At 37.5% G+C, this 19,866-nt stretch overlaps 1 long non-coding RNA gene across 2 annotated transcripts in view; it reads right to left on the reverse strand.

Annotated features, from left to right (window-relative positions):
• Positions 1–19,866, reverse strand: part of LOC133054149 (uncharacterized) — a 121,005-nt gene that overhangs the window by 45,637 nt on the left and 55,502 nt on the right. For both annotated transcript variants that reach the window (XR_009692379.1, XR_009692380.1), the window contains exon 2: positions 15,308–15,371. This is a non-coding gene — a long non-coding RNA (uncharacterized LOC133054149). The remainder of the gene's footprint in view (positions 1–15,307; positions 15,372–19,866) is intronic.

Below are 19,866 nucleotides of genomic sequence, written 5' to 3' on the forward strand. Positions count from 1 at the left end.
AAATTCACATAGTAAGTGACATTGACCTGATGGAACACAAATGGCCTGAATCTGTTAAAACGAAGGCAGAATAAACTTCAAACACATAATTACTATAGTATGGATTTCTTCAGCATTTTCCTCTCCTCCATTTCCTCTGAAAAGATTATAATGAAAAGGTATATGAGAAATAATCTTCAGTTCCTGTGTTAATTTTATCAAAAAGTAATTGCTGGGGGTAGTATTTATGCATAGTCAAAGTTAGAGGAATGAAGGCATGATATTCAAAGGTAAAGATTTCTTAGGACACTAAGGGAAAGTTGTAAAACAGTGAAGATAATTTTGTTCTTTAAAATGGTTCATCTTGTCTCCAGCTATGAAGGGACACATAAAAATAAAAATTCATAAAAGATTTTAGCATTTCTTATCTTCTCTCAGTCATTTATCATTCTGTGGCTGTAAGATTACAAGTTCCAAGGAGCTTCACTTACTTTATGACCTGGCCTTCCTATCATTTCTTGAATAAGTCAGGCTTGTTCCTATCACCTGGAATTTTACAATACTTTCCCTCCACTTGGAATTTATGGCAAACTTCTCAACACCCCCAGCTCTATTGAGCTATCAGATCCTCAGGTTGACCTTTCCTGACTAACTAACCTATTTTAAGATTTTCTCCTTTTTCCCCATCGATGACTCAATCTTCCTAACACTCTATTTCAAGAGCCTGCTTTCTTCTCCTCAGAACACCACTTTCAGAAGGTCTTTATTAATTAATCCACTTTTAAGTTACGCTTTATTTACATGGTTATGTATAAAATTGTGTGTTTTAGTCATTAGTGCTTTTCCAGTACTTATAAAATTAGTTGGTATATACTATACAGTTGGTAAACATTTGCTGAATGAATGAATACCACTATATCAGTCAGTGGGAATGGGATAATCCTAAATGAGACACATTTGGTCATGCTTCACTATTTAGAAAGTGCACACATATTCATCAATAATCAATATCCTACAGGAAGTTATTCTGCATGCCAACTAGTTATATTAAAACACCTATAATGCAGGGAACTCTGTTTTCTATCAGGAGTCTTATTTGCTTGAAGGCCCTCAGCTCAACTTAAATGCTTGGTGTAACTGTGTGACCAGTTACTACTGAAATTCCTTTCAAAGCATTGGCTTAAGAAGGACAGTCAGTAGAATGTACAGAGTAACAAAATGTGTTATTTCAATGAATTTTGAAGTTTTTATTGCCATTTCCAACAGACAGTAAAGTTCCTGCTTTCATTTGCCAAAAATGTCCCTGAAAAAACAGAGGTTTTTATTTCTGCTTTTTGAACTAGTACAAGTTATACTGTCCAGAGTAGCTACAAAGTAACATCATGTACTACAAAATGAGTATTTGTTCCCCCCAAATTTGAATGTTGAAACCTATTCCTTCAATGTGGTAGCATCTGAAGCTGGGGCCTTTGAGAGATGACTAGGTCATGAGGGCAGAGCTTTCATGAATGGGATTAGTACCCTTATAAAAGAGACCCCAAAAAACACCTCACTCCTCCCAACCATGTGAAGACAGAGAAAAGGCAGCCAGTGATGATCCAACAAGCAGGTTCTCATCAGACACGAAATCTGCTGATAACCTGATCCTGGACTTCCCAGTCTTGAGAAGTGTGAGAAATAAATTTCTGTTGTTTATAAGCCACCCAGTCTATGGTATTTTGTTTTATCAGCCCAAACAGACTAAGATGTCACAGCTAAGAAATTAAAGCTAGCCAATCAGATCAGGTAATTTTTTGTTTATAACCCAGAGTTACTTTGGAATTTTCTGAGTATTCAAGGAGAGAATGGTAACCAGGGCTGAGAATTCAGTCTTACGCTTTGGATGTTCATATGTTTCCTTTGATGATTTATATAGGAATTTGCAATGTGCCCATCATGGGTTTCATCCCATTCCATTTTCACTGACCTGATGTTATACTGAAATATTAGCAGCTTGGATCTGTCTCTTGCTTCTTAATTTCCCACTTCTGGGCTTGGCAAAACCCATATTTGGATTTAGGAGAAGATACAGGTAGCAAATGGTTAACCTTAAACTGAGAAGCAATTATGTTTCAAAAACAATTACTGGCATTTTTGCTGCTAAATGATTTTTTGTATGTTTTCATTTGCAAAATGAGGCTTAGGTAACAAGTATCAAGAAGAAAACTCTATATTAGAATTGACAAAGAGGACCCACTTCCTTCCATTATCTCCAATGGAAGTCTCAATGGTTTTGGTTAAACTGATACTGAAAGTTTTTCCTACTGTCTTCTCTTTTCAACCAAAGGAAGAAACTACAGTTCACAAAGACTCCCATCAAGATTTCTGCTCTTTATTCATCAAGGAGTTCTGTTTCATTTTTAGGATATCACACATTGTTTCAAACCTTTTTTCACTATGGAAGTGAAAACAGATGTTGAGATCCTTGGACATATCTGGTGGAAAGAAACCCCACTCCTGCTGTAGTCCAGTAGAGTCTCTGGTCACAAGAGCCCTTCCTAACTGAAGGCACATTACTAATCATTCTATTTTCACATTCTATGTGAAAATGTATATCCCATTATGTATTCATTAACTGATAATTTTTTAAAGATTTATAAGCTGTATGCTTATCTTGGAAACATTTCTAGCAATTTCACCTTAAAAATTTGCATTGTGGTTCATATATCTGAAAAGGATGTCTCTAGTAAAACATAATGTTCAATGCTTCATGTGAAATTCTCCTAGAAAAGCTTTTGGCCCTTTATTATCATTCCAGGGCAGGTGTAAAGTGAAAAAGCTGATAGAATCAGTGCATGGGGCAATATTTAGTGAACTGCACAAAGGCAAACAATATGGTAAGGAGACCCATAATAAATCCACTGTTATCAGGATTGCAATAGAATATAGAAAAATAGCAGTGCAAGAATGCTCTTTTGAATAGCTGAGCAAAACCTTTCAGATTACCCAAGTGTAATAAAAGCCCCAGCTTTAGTAGTCACTAAAGTTGACAAATCCTGGCTTGAACAATCTCCCTCCCTTTTTCCATTTTAAGTAGCTGGTATATTTTTAAAAGAATATAAAAAACAAATACTAACAAAAAGAAAATCAACAAATTGTGACAACATCCAAGAGGAACATATATAACCAGAAAATAAAAGGCCAAACTCTGGTCCTTTATCCTGTGAGTACTTTTACCTTAATTCTATAAGAATGTCTGCAAAAAATTATCATTATAAATTATGACTTATTTTTAAACTTTTTTTAATTTATGTTTTATTGAAGGATAATTGCTTTACAGAATTTTGTTGTTTTATGTCAAACCCCAACATGAATCAGCCACAGGTATACATATATCCCCTCACTTCTGAAGCTCCCTCCCATCTCCCTCCCCATCCCACCCTTCTAGATTGATGTTTCCCTTCCAGTTTGAGTTTCCTGAGCCATACAGCAAATTCCGCTGGCTATCTATTTTACACATGGTAATGTAAGTTACCATGTTACTTTTTCCTTACATTTCACCCTCTCCTCCCCTCTTCTCAAGCCCACAAGTCTATTCTCTATGTCTGTTTCTCCACTGTTGCCCTGTAAGTAAATTCTTCAGCACCATTTTTCTAGATTTCATATATGTATTAGAATATAGTATTTTTCTTTCTCTTTCTGACTCACTTCACTCTGTATAATAGTTTCTAGGTTCATCCACCTCATCAGAACTGACTCAATGCATTCCTTTTTATAGCAGAGTAATATTCCATTGTGTATATATACAACAAGTTCTTCATCCATTCATCTGTTGATGGACATCTAGGTTGCTTCCATGTTCTAGCTATTGTAAATAGTGCTGCAGTGAACAATGGGATACATGTGTCTCTTTCAATTTTGGTTTCCTTAGGGTATATGCCTAGTTGGGTGATTGCTGGGGTCACATGGTGGTTTTATTCCTAGTTTTTTAAGAAAACTCCATACCGTCTTCCACAGTGGCTGTATCAATTTACATTCCCACCAACCGTGCAAGAGTGTTCCCTTTTCTCCACACCTTCTCCAGCATTCACTGTTTGTAGACCTTTTGATGAAGGCCATTCTGACAGATGTGAGGTGATATCTCACTGTAGTATTTTGCATTTCTCTAACAATAAGCGATGTTGAGCATCTTTTCATGTGTTTGCTAGCCATCTGTATGTCTTCTTTGGAGAAATGTCTGTTCATGTCTTTTTCCTACTTTTTGATTGGGTTGTTTGTTTTTCTGGTATTGAGTTGTACGAGCTGCTTTTATATTTTGGAAATTAATCCTTTGTCAGTTGTTTCACTTGCTATTATTTTCTCCCATTATGAGGGTTGTCTTTTCATCTTGCTTATAGTTTCCTTTGCTGTGCAAAAGCTTTTAAGTTTAATCAGGTCCCACCTGTTTACTTTTGTTTTTATTTCCATTACTCTGGGAGGTAGGTCATGGAGGATCTTGCTTTGATTTATGTCATCGAGTGTTCTTCCTATGTTTTTCTCTAAGAGTTTTATAGTTTCTGGTCTTACATTTAGGTCTTTAATTCATTTCGAGTTTATCTTTGTGTGTGGCATTAGGAAGTGTTCTAATTTCATTCTTTTACATGTAGCTGTCCAGTTTTCCCAGCACCATTTATTGAAGAGGCTGTATTTGCCCCATTGTATATTCTTGCCTCTTTTGTCAAAAATAAGGTACCCATAGGTGCATGGGTTTATTTCTGGGATTTCTGTCTTGTTCCATTGGTCTATGTTTCTGTTTTTGTGCCAGTACCATACTGTCTTGATGACCGTAGCTTTGTAGTATAATCTGAAGTCAGGAGGGTTGATTCCTCCAACTCCATTCTTCTTTCTCAAGACTGCTTTGACTATTCAAGGTCTTTTGTGTTTCCACGTGAATTGTGAAATTTTTTGTTCCAGTTCTGTGAAAAATGTCATTGGTAAATTGATAGGGATCACACTGAATCTGTAGATTGCATTTGTTAGTATAGTCATTTTCACAATATTGATTCTTACCCAGGAACATGAAATATCTCTCCATCTGTTTATGTCATCTTTGATTTCTTTTATTAGTACTTACAATTTTCTGTGTACAGTTCTTTTGTCTTCTTAAGTTTATTCCTAGATATCTAATTCTTTTTGTTGCAATGGTGAACGGGGTTGATTCCTTAATTGCTCTTTCTGATTTTTCATTGTTAGTATATAGAAATGCAAGTGATTTCTGTGTATTGATTTTGTATCCTGCAACTTTGCTAAATTCACTGATTAGCTCTAGTAATATTCTGATACTATCTTTTGGGTTTTCTATGAACAGGATCATGTTGTCTGCAAACAGTGACAGCTTTACTTCTTTTCCAATCTGGATTCCTTTTGTTTCTTTTTTCTTCTCAACTGCTGTAGCTAGGACTTCCAGAACTATGTTGAATAATATTGGTGAGAGTGGACAGCCATGTCTTGTTCCTGATCTTAGGAGGAATGCTTTCAGTTTTTCACCATTGAGAATGTTTGCTTTAGGCTTAGCATATATGGCCTATACTTTGTTGATGTAGGTTCCTTTATGCCCATTTTTTGAAGAGTTTTAATCACAAATAGGTGCTGAATTTTGTCAAAGGCTTTTTCTGCATCTATTGAGATGATCATATGGTTGTTATCTTTCAATTTGTTAATGTTCACATTAATTGATTTCCGTATACTGAAGAATCCTTGCACCCCTGGAATAAACCCAACTTGATGATGGTGTATGAGCTTTTTGATGTGTTGCTGAATTCTGTTTGCTAAAATTTTATTGAGGAATTTTGCATTTATGTTCATCAGTGATATTGGCCTGTAGTTTTCTTTTTTGTGCGTTGTCTTTGTCTGGTTTTGGTATCAGGGTGATGGTGGCCTCATAGAATTTAAACTTTATTAAATGTTTTCACTAAAAAGTTAATATATGCAATATTACTGATTAAGGACACTAACACTCATATAACCAAGTGAGGATTTTCCCTTACAGTGGGGAAAATTATATGTCTATTCCACTGATAAATGTACTGTTAATTTTTTGTTTTCTAGCAGATTTCTTTTGGAGTGGGCTTTCGTATCATTTTAGGAAGTCAGACAAAATCCATCTAATCACTTTTAAAATTCATCTTTTTCTTTATAAAACCAAAAATCTCCCACCTTGGTCACTAGATCTATTTCCAAATGATTCCTGTTTCAAAAACAAAGATACTATCAATTCAAGAGTAAAGTTAGTAAAGAGTAAAAGTTAGTACACATGTGTCATGGGGACCTTATATCATCTCTTGCATCCATCTTGTCTTTTTCATTCCTACAGTCAACACCCCAGTCTAAGTCCTCATTTCCCCTTCCCAGACCTCTGTCTTTTAAGTAATGTCTTTCTGATGATCAATTATGCACACTACCACCAAGATCATCTTCTCAAAGCATAACTCTTCTGTCTTTTACCCTCTTGGTCACAAATGCTCAGTGGCTTCCAGGGAAGATTCTCCACTCTCTTGCCTTCTAACACTTACATAGTATGCACTATGTGTCCAGCACTATTCTAGGTGGTTACACTTATTATTCTTCATATCAACTCTGTAAGGAAGGTAAAAATACTATCCCCATTTTACAGATAAACTATTATCCCCATTTTACAGAGTTCAAGTCACTTGTCAAAGAACACAAATAGGTTTCAGTACTGAGATTTTTACCCAGGGATTCTGGTTCCAGAGTTGTACCTGCCTGTTTCTTTTCCTAGCTTAACTATGATTCATCCTTCTCTGATTAAACCAAATGCTTTTCTGCTTTGGGGTACTGATTACAATTCTCTCTGTGCTGGCTATCCACATCCATCAAGTTCCATCTGAAATACCATCTCTTCCATAAAGCTCACTCAGATACTTCTACAAAGAGTGCAACACTGTATTTTGTACTATTTGTACATACACTGCTAAGTTATAACTTGCAGGAGCAGAACCATTTCTCATTTTCACTGGCCCCCTTCAGTGTCAGTTACTAACAGGGAAGACTGGCAGGCAATTTCTACAATTGAAATAAATGAATTATTGATGGGTGAAATCATGAAAATAAATACATTCATCATAGGCAAAAGACAAGTCTAAGGTTTTGAGAATTTTTCTTTTTTTATTTCTACATATGCCTGTATCCTGCATCTATTTTGAGCTACTCTTCCTCTTATTCCTATGAAATAAAAATCAAAATGCACCTTTTCTTTCAGTTCTTGTTTAGTTAAGATGATTTTCTATATGATTGAGTATAGAAGCCATAATTATACTATCAAATTCTTTCAAAACAACAATTTAATGCAAAATCTTAACAACTGGCAGTGCTTAACTCTAAAATGTAATAATTTTTAAAAACCTGTGTGGGAATAAGGTGAATTTATTCAGACTATTTGTCTCTGCTGGAATGCAAAAGAAAGTTATGGCTACCTTATTATTTACCACTATAGCAAGCTCCAGGAGTTGGTGATGGACAGGGAAGCCTGGAGTGCTGCAATCCATGGGGTTGCAAAGAGTTGGACACAACTGAGCAACTCAACTGACTGAACTGATGTATACTTTTGTAAAGAGAAAAGATTTATAAGTTGTTAGAAATAGTAGATGGCCGTGCCAAACCAAGATTCCTTTCTGATGTGTTTATAATGGGCATCAGTTATTATAAAACCAGGAAAAGACAACATGACAACAGAAGAATATAGCTCGAGCAAGATACACACTAGTAGGTGATCTTTTTTAAAAAATTTATTTATTTATTTTAATTGGAGGCTAATTACTTTACAATATTGTAGTGGTTTTTGCCATACATTCACATGAATCAGCCATCAGTGTACATGTGTCCCCTATCCTGACCCTCCCTCCTACATCCCTCCCCATCCTGTAGTTAAAATATTTAGGGAAAAAAGAATCAGAGGATTGTGAGGTTAGAAGAGGACCCATTATAATCTTCTTGAGGGACTGGAGATATGACGGCAGAATAGAAGGACTTGAGCTCACCTTCTCTCATGAAAACACCGAAATCACAACTGACGAACAACCATCAGCAAAAAAAACCTGGAACCTACCAAAAAAGATACTCTACATCTAAAGACAAAGAAGGAGCCACAGCAAGATTGTAGGAGGGGCGGTTTTGCAATATAATCAAATCCTGTCAGTTGGGTGACACACAAACTGGAAAATAATTATGTCACAGAGGTTCTCCCACAAGAGTGAGAGTTCTTAAGCTCATGTCAGACTACCCAGCCTGGGGGTCTGGGATCAAGAGGAGGAAGTCCCTAGAGCATTTGGCTTTGAAGGCCAGTGAGGCTTGAGTGCAAGAACTCCACAAGTCTGGAAAAAACAGACTCTTCTCTGACCCAGGGCAAAGCAGTGACTCCATGGGAGCCTGAGCCAAACCTATCTACAGGATTTGGACAGTATCCTGGGGTTGGTGGAGGTTGGCTATGGCCCAGTGCAGGGTCAAGGTCACTGGTGGTGGAGACCTCTTGGGTATATTCATTGGTGTCAGCTCTCTTGAAGGTTGTCATTTTGGCACTAAGATCTGGCCCCATCCAACAGCCTACAGGATCTAGTGCTGGAAAGCCTCAGGCCAAACAACTATAAGGGCAGGAACACAGCCCCACCTATCAACAGACAGGCTGCCTAAGGTCCTTCTGAGCCCACAGTCCACTGTAGATGCACCGTTTGACATGACCCAGCCCCTAGAGGGACAAGATCCAGCTCCACCCATCAGTGGACAGAGATCAATCCCTCATACCAGGAAGCCTGAACAAGCCTCAGAACCAACCTCACTCACTAGGGGGCAGACACCATAAGTAAGAACTACAATCCTGCAGCCTATGGAAAAGAGCCCACAGACCAGAAAGCTAGACAAAATGAGATTGGAGAGGAATATAGTTGAAAAAAGAAAGATAAAACCCCAGAAGAATAAAGTGAAGTATAGATGGGCAATATGCCTGAAAAAGAATTCAGAGTAAGTATAATAAAGATGATACAAGATCTCAGAATAAGAATGGAGGCACAGAATGAGAAGATATAAGAAATGTTTAACAAACAGGTAGAAAATTTAAACAACAAACAGATAAACAATACAATGACTTAAACAAAAAACATACCAGAAGGAATCAACAGCAGAATAACTGAGGCAGAGGAAGGGATAAGTGAACTGGAAGACAGACTGGTGGAAATCACTGCCACAGAACAAAAAGAGAAAAGAATGCAAAGAAATGAGAACAGTCTAAGAGATCTCTGGGACAACATTAAACACACCAACATTCACATTATAGAGGTCCCAGAAGGAGAAAAGAAAGAGAAAGGGTCTGAGAAAGTATATGAAGAGATAATAACTGAAAACATGGGAAAGGAAACACTCACTCAAGTCCGGAAAATACAGATAGTCCCATACAGATAAACCCAAGGAGGATTATGTCAAGACAGACATCAATCAAATTAACAAAAATTAAAGACAAAGAGAAAATGTTAAAATCAACAAGTCAAAGCAACAAATAACATCTAAGGGAATCCCCTAAAGTTATCAACTGATTTTTCAGTAGAAACTGTGTAAGCCAGAAAGGAATGGTATGAAATATTTAAAGTGATGAAAGAGAGAAGTATGCAACCAAGAATACACAGCAAGGCTCTCATTCACAGAAAAATCAAAAGCTTTACAGACAAACAAAAGCTAAGAGAATTCTGTAAAACCAACCCAGCTTTACAAATGCTAAAGGAACTTCTCTAGGTGGCAAAGATAAGGCCACAACTAGAAACAAGAAACTTACAAATAGGGAAGCTCACTGGTAAAGGTAAACATACAGGAAAGGTTGGAAATCATCCACACACATATTTTGAGAATATAAATGCAGGTTATTGGAAACACATTTGAAAGTAAGAGACCCGGAACCTAACACAATCTTGTTTGATTATAGAGTACTATATCAAAACCTCATGGTAGCTGCAAACCAAAAAACTACAATAGATATACACACAAAATAAAAAAGAAAGACCTAAATCCAACACTAAAGACAGTCCTCAAGTTACAAGAGGACAAAATACCAATGTAAGAAAAAAGACTTGCAAAAACAAATCCAAAAATAACAAAACAGCAATAAGAACACACATATCAATAACTAGCTTTGATGAAAATGAATTAAATACTCCAACCAAAAGACACAGAATGACTAAGTGGATACAAAAACAAAACCAGTATATATGCTGTCAACAAGAGACCCACTTCAAATCTAGGAACACATACGGAATGAAAGTGAGGGGGAAAAGGTATTTCGTGAAAATGGAAATCAAAGGAAAGCTGGGTAGCAAAACTCATATAAGGAAACATTCTCATTCACCACTGCATCAAAATAAAACAAAATACCTAGGAACAAATCTAGCAAAAGAGATAAAAGACCTATACTGAAAAGCATAAGGCACTGATGAAAGAAATCAAAGATGATATAGACAAATAGAAAAATACAACATGTTATTAAATTGGAAGAATCAATACTGTCAAAATCACTACCCAAAGCAATCTACAGATTGACTGTAATCCCTATCAAATTACCAATGGCATTTTTCATAGAATTAGACAAAAAAATTTTACAATTCGTACGCAAGCACAAAAGACCTCAAATAGCCAAAGCAATCCTGAGAAAGAAAAACAAAGTTAGAACAATCAGGCTGCCTGATTTGAGACCACACTACAAAGCTACAGTCATTTTAAAAAGTATGGTTCAGAAAAAAAAAGTATGGTTCAGTTCAGTTCAGTCGCTTAGTCATGTTCAACTATTTGCGACCCCATGAAGTGCAGCACGCCAGGCCTCCCTGTCCAACACCAACTCCCGGAGTTTACTCAAACTCATGTCCATCCAGTTGGTGATGCCATCCAACCATCTCATCCTCTGTCGTCCCCTTCTCCTCCTGCCCCCAATCCCTCCCAGCATCAGGGTCTTTTCCAATGAGTCAACTCTTCGCATGAGGTGGCCAAAGTATTGGAGTTTCAGCTTCAGTATCAGTCCTTCCAATGAACACCCAGGACTGATCTCCTTTAGGATGGACTGGTTGGATCTCCTTGCAGTCCAAGGGACTCTCAAGAGTCTTCTCCAACACCACAGTTCAAAAGCATCAATTCTTCAGTGCTCAGCTTTCTTCACAGTCCAGCTCTCACATCCATACATGATCACTGGAAAAACCATAGCCTTGACTAGAAGGACCTTTGTTGGCAAAGTAATGTCTCTGCTTTTTAATATGCTATTTAGGTTGGTCGTAACTTTCCTTCCAAGGAGTAAGCGTCTTTTAATTTCATGGCTGCAGTCACCATCTGCAGTGATTTTGGAGCCCAAGACAATAAAGTCTGACACTGTTTCCACTGTTTCTCCATCTATTTCCCATGAAGTGATGGGACCAGATGCCATACCAACTTTTTCACTCTCCTCTTTCACTTTCATCAAGCGGCTTTTTAGTTCCTCTTCACTTTCTGCCATAAGGGTGGTGTCATCTGCATATCTGAAGTTATTGATATTTCTCCTGGCAATCATGATTCCAGCTTGTGCTTCTTCCAGCTCAGTGTTTCTCATGATGTACTCTGCATATAAGTTAAATAAGAAGGATGACATTATATAGCCTGATGTACTCCTTTTCCTATTTGGAACCAGTCTGTTGTTCCATGTCCAGTTCTCACTGCTGCTTCCTGACCTGCATACAGGTTTCTCAAGAGGCAGGTCAGGTGGTCTGGTATTCCCATCTCTTTCAGAATTTTCCACAGTTTATTGTGATCCACACAGTCAAAGGCTTTGGCATAGTCAATAAAGCAGAAATAGATGTTTTTCTGGAACTCTCTTGCTTTTTTGATGATCCAGCAGATGTTGGCACTTTGATCTCTGGTTCCTCCGCCTTTTCTAAAACCAGCTTGAACATCTGGAAGTTCATGGTTCACATATTGCTGAAGCCTGGCTTGGAGAATTTTGAGCATTACTTTACTAGCGTGTGAGATGAGTGCAACTGTGTGGGAGTTTGAGCATTCTTTGGGATTGCCTTTCTCTGGGATTATACGGTACTGGCACAATAACATAAATACAGATCAAGAGAACAGGATAGAAAGCCCAAAAATAAACCCAGACATGTATGGCCAATTAACCCACAACAAAGGAGGCAAGAGTATACAATGGAAGAAAAGACAGTCTCTTCAGCAAACAGCACTGGGAAAACTGGACAACTACATGTTAATGAATGAAATTAGAACATTCTATAACACCGTACACAAAAATCAACTCAAAATGGATTAAAGACCTAAACATAAGACTAGATACTATAAAACTCTTTGAGGAAAATATAGGCAAAATATTCTGTGACATAAATCACAGCAATATCTTTTTTGTCCACCTCCTAGAGAATGAAACTAAACAAATGGGATCTATTTAAACTTAAAAGCTTCTGCACAACAAAGGAAACCATAAAGAAAATGAAAAGACAACAGAAAAAATGGGAGAAAATATTTGCAAATGAAAATCTCCAAAATTTACAAATAGCTCATATAGCTCAATATATAAAAAAAAAAAGAACCCAGTCAAAAAATGGGCAGAAGAGCTAAACAGATATTTCTCTAAAGAAGACACACTGATGGCCAAGAGGCACATGAAAAGATGCTCAACATCATTAATTGTTAGAGAAATGCAAATCAAAATAATGATGTATCATCTCACACCAATCAGAATGGTTATCATCAAGAAGTCTACAAATAATAAATGCTGGAGAGAGTATGGAAGAAAAGGAACCTTCCTATATACTGTCGGTGGGAATGTAAACTGGTATAGCCACTGTAGACAACAGTGGCTTAAAAAACTTAAAAGTAGAGCTACTATATGATCCAGAAATCCCACTCCTGGGCATATATTTGGGAAAAAACATGGTTCGAAAGGATATATGCACCCCAATGTTCCTTGAAGCACTGTTTACAACAGCCTTAAAAAACTAAAAGTAGAGCTACTATATGACCCAGCAATCCCACTCCTGGGCATGTATTTGGGAAAAAACATGGTTCGAAAGGATATATGCACCCCAATGTTCCTTGAAGCACTGTTTACAACAGCCAAGACAACAAAGCAACCTAAATTTCCATCCACAGAGGAATGAATAAAGAAGATATGGTAAATAAATACATAAAAAAGAATGAAAAATTGCCATTTGCAGCAAAATGGATGGACCTAGAAATTATCATACTAAGTAAAGTCAGGCAGAGAAAGAAAAATATCATGATACCACTTCTATGTGGAATCTTAAAAAATGATACAAATGAATTTATTTTAAAAACAGACTCAAAACCAAACAACTTAAGGTTACCAAAAGGGATGGGTTGAAGGGGGAAGGATAAATTAGGAGTTTTGGATTAACACACTACTATATATAAAACGAAGTGAAGTCGCTCAGTCGTGTCTGACTCTTTGTGACCCCGTGGACTGTAGCCAACCATGCTCCTCCGTCCATGGGATTCTCCAGGCAAGAATACTGGAGTGGGTCGCCATTTCCTTCTCCTGGGGATCTTCCCGACCCAGGGATCGAACCCAGGTCTCCCGCATTGTAGGCAGAGGCTTTACCGTCTGAGCCACTTAGAGGTTAAAGTGTCTTTACCGTCTGAGCCACTTAGAGGTTAAAGTGTCTGCCTGCAATGCAAGAGACCTGGGTTTGATCCCTGGGTCGGGAAGGTCCCCGGGAGAAGGAAATGGTGACCCACTCCAGTATTCTTGCCTGGAGAATCCCATGGATGGAGGAGCCTGGTTGGCTACAGTCCACGGGGTCACAAAGAGTCAGACACGACTGAGCGACTTCACTTTCACATATAAAATAATCAATATGGACCTACTGTACTGCACATGGAACTCTACTCAATAGTCTATAAAAACCTATTTTGGAAAAAATCTAAAACTATATATGTATATACACATATATATATATGTACAACTGAATCACTTTGCTGAACCCTGAAACTAACACAACATTGTAAAATAACTATACTACAGTATAAAATAAAAAATTAAAAATGTTAAAAATAAATAACATTTTCATTATTCATAGGAAAAAATTAATCTCCTTCCTTTGGCTGGGAACAAATATACACAACTAATTCTAGGTAAACTAAGAACATTCTTCATATTTAGTCTCTCTTAGGGTTGGAGATTCTATCATTCTTTTTTGTCATTCAGACAGCACTTATGCTACATTTAAGTCTATTTCTCTTCTGTCCTGAAGATGGACAAGAACTGGCAACCATGGTTTCCATAACAAGAGCCTTCCTGTACCTGAAGATAATGTTTAATCACTGATCAGTTTTTTTATCTCAAGAACAAAAAAGGTAACTTTTTTAAAGCGTTACAAAAATATGATTTAATGTTGATATACATGTAACATCCAAGAACTCTAAGGAAGAGAGGGAAGAGGAAAGCAATAATCAAAAAGAAAGGAACAGCAGGCCAGATAAAATAGGAAATAAAAGCTGCATGGAAAGAATAGAGAAAACATCCTTGACAGACTCCAAAAATAATATCTGAGTGCTCATCATTTGCAAGGCACTATGTAGAGGGCTTTATGCCGTTGTCATACAGCTAACACTTAACTGAATGTGTACCTCATGTCAAGCATCATTCTATGTACTCTTCATATATGAAGTCACGTAATGTACAGTCTTTACAACATCCCAAGGATATGATATTCCCGTATTTCAGATAAGGAACTGAAACAGAGGCTTGTAACACCTTTATATTCTTGGTGCATTCTTTTTAAGGACATCATTATTCCTATTTTACAGATGTAAAAACTGAGTATCACGTTAAATAACACGCCCATGATCAAAAGAGTTGGTAAGTGAGAGAGCTGGGTTTTAAACTAAGAATTCTCTGATTCCAAAGTACTTTTTGACTACATGTTTAACTTGAGAAAAAGAAAATACTAGTAACAATAAGCACAATAGAGTATATCACATGCCAGCCACTATTAAGAGAGTTGGTTGGGAAAATGAAACTCAAACATAGGAGGTCCTATTTCAGAGCTATGCTCTTACCACAACACTATATTGCCTCTTGTAATCAAAATATATAATAGGAGCAACTGTTTGGGATCATGAAAAATGAGAATGGTCTCACAGGTAAATATATGCTGGTACTGCCATATAACTAATACTTGTTGAACACTTACTAAATACTTCAGGAAGACACTGTAACATGCGACCTAGATCCCCCTCAGGAATGAAGGACTTATTGGACCAGTTGATGGGAGTTCTAAAAGAAGACAGGCCTCAACTACCAGGTCTCATTGGAAAAACTTACCTGTGGGGTCGGCTGGGATGCAGCGCAGCTCATTTCCTACAGGTGTTGATCCAAAGAGTAATCCCTAATAAATAAGAAACATCCTGAATGTTAACTTTGACCTGAGAGTTTGTTTCCCTAGGAACCCAACCTGAAACAACATTTCACAGAATCTCATTTAACTCTCATCATCTTATGAATCAGATGCTATTATTCTCATAAACTCATTTTACAAATGAAAAAACTAAGGTTTAACTTTCCCAAGGTCATAGAGCTGGTCAAGGATGGAGACAGAATCTGAAAAGAAGTAGAATTCTAGAGGCTGTACCCTAAACTTCTACAAAACTGTATATATAGAGACAGACTCTATATATACAGACTGTTTATGTTGAGACTTGTCATTAGTTCAACATGTATTTAATGTGTAGGGGAAAGAGGCACTGTGAGGACTCTAAGATCTTAAAGAGAAAAGATATCTAACATTTATGTTTAAAGCACAGGCAAGAGTAATGTTAGCAGTTGGGATGACCTAAAATGTAAACCAGGTGGCCTGAAAAAGACTGGTCAAGAAAATAGTCAAACAGTTTTTACCTCTATGGCTTCCACAACTTATTTCTTAAGAAGAACAAACGAAGGGCCAAAAGTTAAAAAGTTCCCATATGAAAGAGGAGAGGAAAATGTTCAATTAAAGACAAACCTTACACATTAAATAATCTTAAATTCAAAGAGAAAAGGTTTCACTCTCCAATGTGCAGTGTTTATCATTTGATACATCTGTCTAGCATCTTTCCTCATATGAGAGAAGTTGAAAACACAAAATGCCAGCATATGGACTGGACTTTAATGAGAAGTTACAGGGTATCAGTTCAGTTCAGTCGCTCAGTCATGTCTGACTCTTTGTGACCCCATGAACCACAGCATGCCAAGCCTCCCTGTCTATCACCAACTCCTGGAATCCACCCAAACCCATGTCCATTGAGTCGGTGATGCCATCCAACCATCTCATCCTTTGTTGTCCCCTTCTCCTCCTGCCCTCAATCTTTACCAGCATCAGGGTCTTTTCAAATGAGTCAGCTCTTTGCATCAGGTGGCCAAAGTACTGGAGTTTCAGCTTCAACATCAGTCCTTCCAATGAACACCCAGGACTGATCTCCTTTAGGATGGACTGGTTGGATCTCCCTGCAGTCCAAGGGACTCTCAAGAGTCTTCTCCAATACCACAGTTCAAAAGCATCAATTCTTCTGCACTCAGCTTTCTTTATAGTCCAACTCTCACATTCATACATGACCACTGAAAAAACCATAGCCTGACTAGACGGACCTTTGTTGACCAAGTGATGTCTCTGCTTTTTAATATGCTGTCTGGGTTGGTCATAACTTTCCTTCTGGTATATCTGTTCACAATATTCTAAGAGATATGGGGCAGTGTTAAAAGATGGGGTGGGGAGAGAGGAGTTAAGGCCATAGTTGTGGCCATAGCCATAGCTTTTGCCTGAGTTATGCTATTCAATCACAGATTTCTTCCAATGTTAAAAATTTCCAAGTACTATTAGCCATCTTAATTTTCTCACTTTTTCCAGGACAGATAAGATTCAAGACATAAATCCCTTGACTCATATGTAAGCTTAAATTGTGTAGAATCTACTTTTTAAAACTACACTTTTTTTATGGGCATGAAAATTTTCCTGTATTTCCAACAGAAGGAAGAGGAAAATTACAACCGAAAAAAACCAAATATTAAATTTATTCTCAGTGCCCACATGTCCTGGGCACATTTTTTATTTTACCCAAAACCTAAAGCAAATTTAAAATACATTCAGAACATGAGAGGGCCTGAAAAACCAAGTTCAGAGAAAATGGGATGCAGTTAGCAGAGATTACATGCATCAGTGAACTGTACTAAATTGAACACTTTTAAATGCCAGAGATTTTCTCTGTGAAACTGGGGGGTTTGAAAGGAAAATCAATAATGTTGGGAAAGAGAAACCTTCTTCACACATCTCTAATTAGTCATGGCAGAATCTGGTGGATTTCCATATTACAACTGGATCAAACTTGTGAAATTGGTTTTGATCCCAGACTCATTCAGTACATCTTCTAGAAGCTCCACTCAAGACAATCAAAGGCTTTTCAACCTTGAATGATCACCAAGATCACTCTTTCAGTGTGCATCCATCCTATATTATGTTCAATGTCTGTCTAATGTTGCCTCCAGCAAATCTCCCTGGAATTACCCTGAAAGAGCTCCATTTATAAGAACAGGCAAAGACTCTTCAAAACTGGTCAGCTTCAACTTTAGCTTGAGTCTTCAAAATCTATATTAGTAAGTGAAACCAGGCATAAAGAGGCATAGTTCTTCATATCTTTTATTTTTTTTAATAAGTAAAATAAATATTGGCCATATTGTTTACATTACGGCACAAAGTCTTCTGTAAAGTCACCACTTAAGTCTAATGAAATAGGTGAAGGGTTTCTGTATTTTTCTAAATAATCAATATCAAAGCTGCTGATGCAAATTTATTTGAACCCCAGGGAACATATCCTTTGAAATTCTGGGAAATTTTTAAAAACAGTGTGCAAATCAATAAGTGGACAAAAACATCTCTGTCAATGTGTTCATTTTTATTTGGAGAGGAAATATATCTTTAAATGTAAACTCTCACTCCCTCTATGAACCCTTTCCCCAAATCATTTCTTTTACAAAAGAAATTCATGACAGTCAGCTGGACATGAAACAGTCTTTTTGGCTATAATTAAAAGTGGTGTAGATGTCACCTCCCTGAACAGGATGACTTCCCAAGCCTGAAAACCAGCCTTCTCAGTCTTCCTGTTTCTAATCTTTTGTAATACTCTCATGCTTTTCTCTTTTCCTATCATTTCACATCCAGTTTTGGAGCTTTAGCCAACTGGTATGGTTTGAGGGCATTTTCAGAAGGGATTCTACTGGCCTGGTTTGGTTGGTATATGCTGCTTTGAATGGAATGCATCTATGAGATTAAAATATAGTTTTTCACTACTACCTATCTTCACAGTCCACTGAGCAAAAACACAAAGCAATTTTTTTCCTTCCCTCATTCTCCCTTTCTCCCTTCCTTCTCTTTCTTCCCCTGTGGAGTTCAAATTAAAGAAAGGTGAAAATTGAAGCTGTTGTAGGCAAGGCGATTGCAACATGCATATTTGATTTTTATGATGGATCTAAATTGCTGAATAAGGCCATGGAACAAAGGGAGACTGCAGCTTCCTGCCCATCACATGCAGCCACTGAATGCAGAACAAAAGCTTCGGCCATTAGGGGCTCAGCAGGGAGACACATTATATAAATGACTTTGTCTTTTCTGCCCCCTCCCCCCCTACTGGGTGCACTGGACAGGGATGGGGGTGTGGGTTGGGGGGGGGGGTGTGTGTGTGTGTGTATGGGTGTTATGATTTCCCAGGGCAGGAGATAATAAATCCTGGAAGCAGCAGTGGGAATAGAAAACGTACAGCATGTTATGATTCAAAAAGGCCATGCTTTACTCACTGGACCAGTGCAGCTCTCAGCACTGTGGTGAGAGCATCACCTGAGACAACCACTTCCCTGAGGAAGTAGGTGTCTTTCCAGAACAACCTGTAGCTTTTCTCTTAACTACTTTGTTTCTTTCATCAGGAATGATGAAACATAAAAAAAAAAACCACTTAGAAAAAATATGAAGGCCTACTGTTCCAAGGTAATTGCTAGACCTGCTTAAAGAACAAACTGACATACAGTTCATTGTGACAGCAGTTTCCCAGGAAGGTACTATTTTTAATTCTTCCTTCCAGACTCAAGGTTTTTCTTTGGCAGAAAAGGAGAACCATATGTCAATAAAAAATCATAAGCTATCACATAGCTGAGTCAACCTGTTTTTAAGAGGCCTCCTGTGGTGGTGACTTGAATAGATGCTACTGTTTTTCCTGGCTTGAAATAGCAGCAATCCTATACATATACATTCAACAATCTTTGTATAGACTGTTCTGAAGGATTTTAGTAATCTTCAGAGAGGTGAATCATTTTATTATTTCTAATATTACTGTAAGAGACAGGGATTAAAAGAGATTCTCTCGGCAAGTTCGAGGTCGAAGCACAGAGTGATTACACACACTGAAGGTGATATAGTACGCTGGAGGCAGGCTAAGAATGAAACAAGGCCACTGGGTGCTCACTGCAGGCCTAACTAGCATGTACGTTTCATGAGAGGAAATGACTCAATGATATGTTTCTATTTTTTAGTACAATTCAGAAATTAGCATGTTCTGACAGTCCTACTCTCAAATGTAGTAGAGAAAGCAGTCCCACTGCTAACCAAAGTAACTGAAAGTCAGTGTCAAGTGCTACAGAACTAGAATTGAGGGTTCTTGGTGAGACTGAATTGCAAAGACAAACTCAACGTAAGGGCATATATATCCTTAAGCAATCTAACGATGATGGAGTTGTGTAAAGCTAGCTAAACAAAATGCCATGAGATAACTGCCATTCGTCATACACCTTATCTCTCTGTCTCAAAGTGGGCAATTCATGTGAAATAAAGTAGAATCATATCACTTACATGAAAGCTGAGGGAC

This window comes from Dama dama, chromosome 4 (assembly GCF_033118175.1).
Source record: "Dama dama isolate Ldn47 chromosome 4, ASM3311817v1, whole genome shotgun sequence".
Lineage (NCBI taxonomy): Eukaryota > Metazoa > Chordata > Mammalia > Artiodactyla > Cervidae > Dama > Dama dama.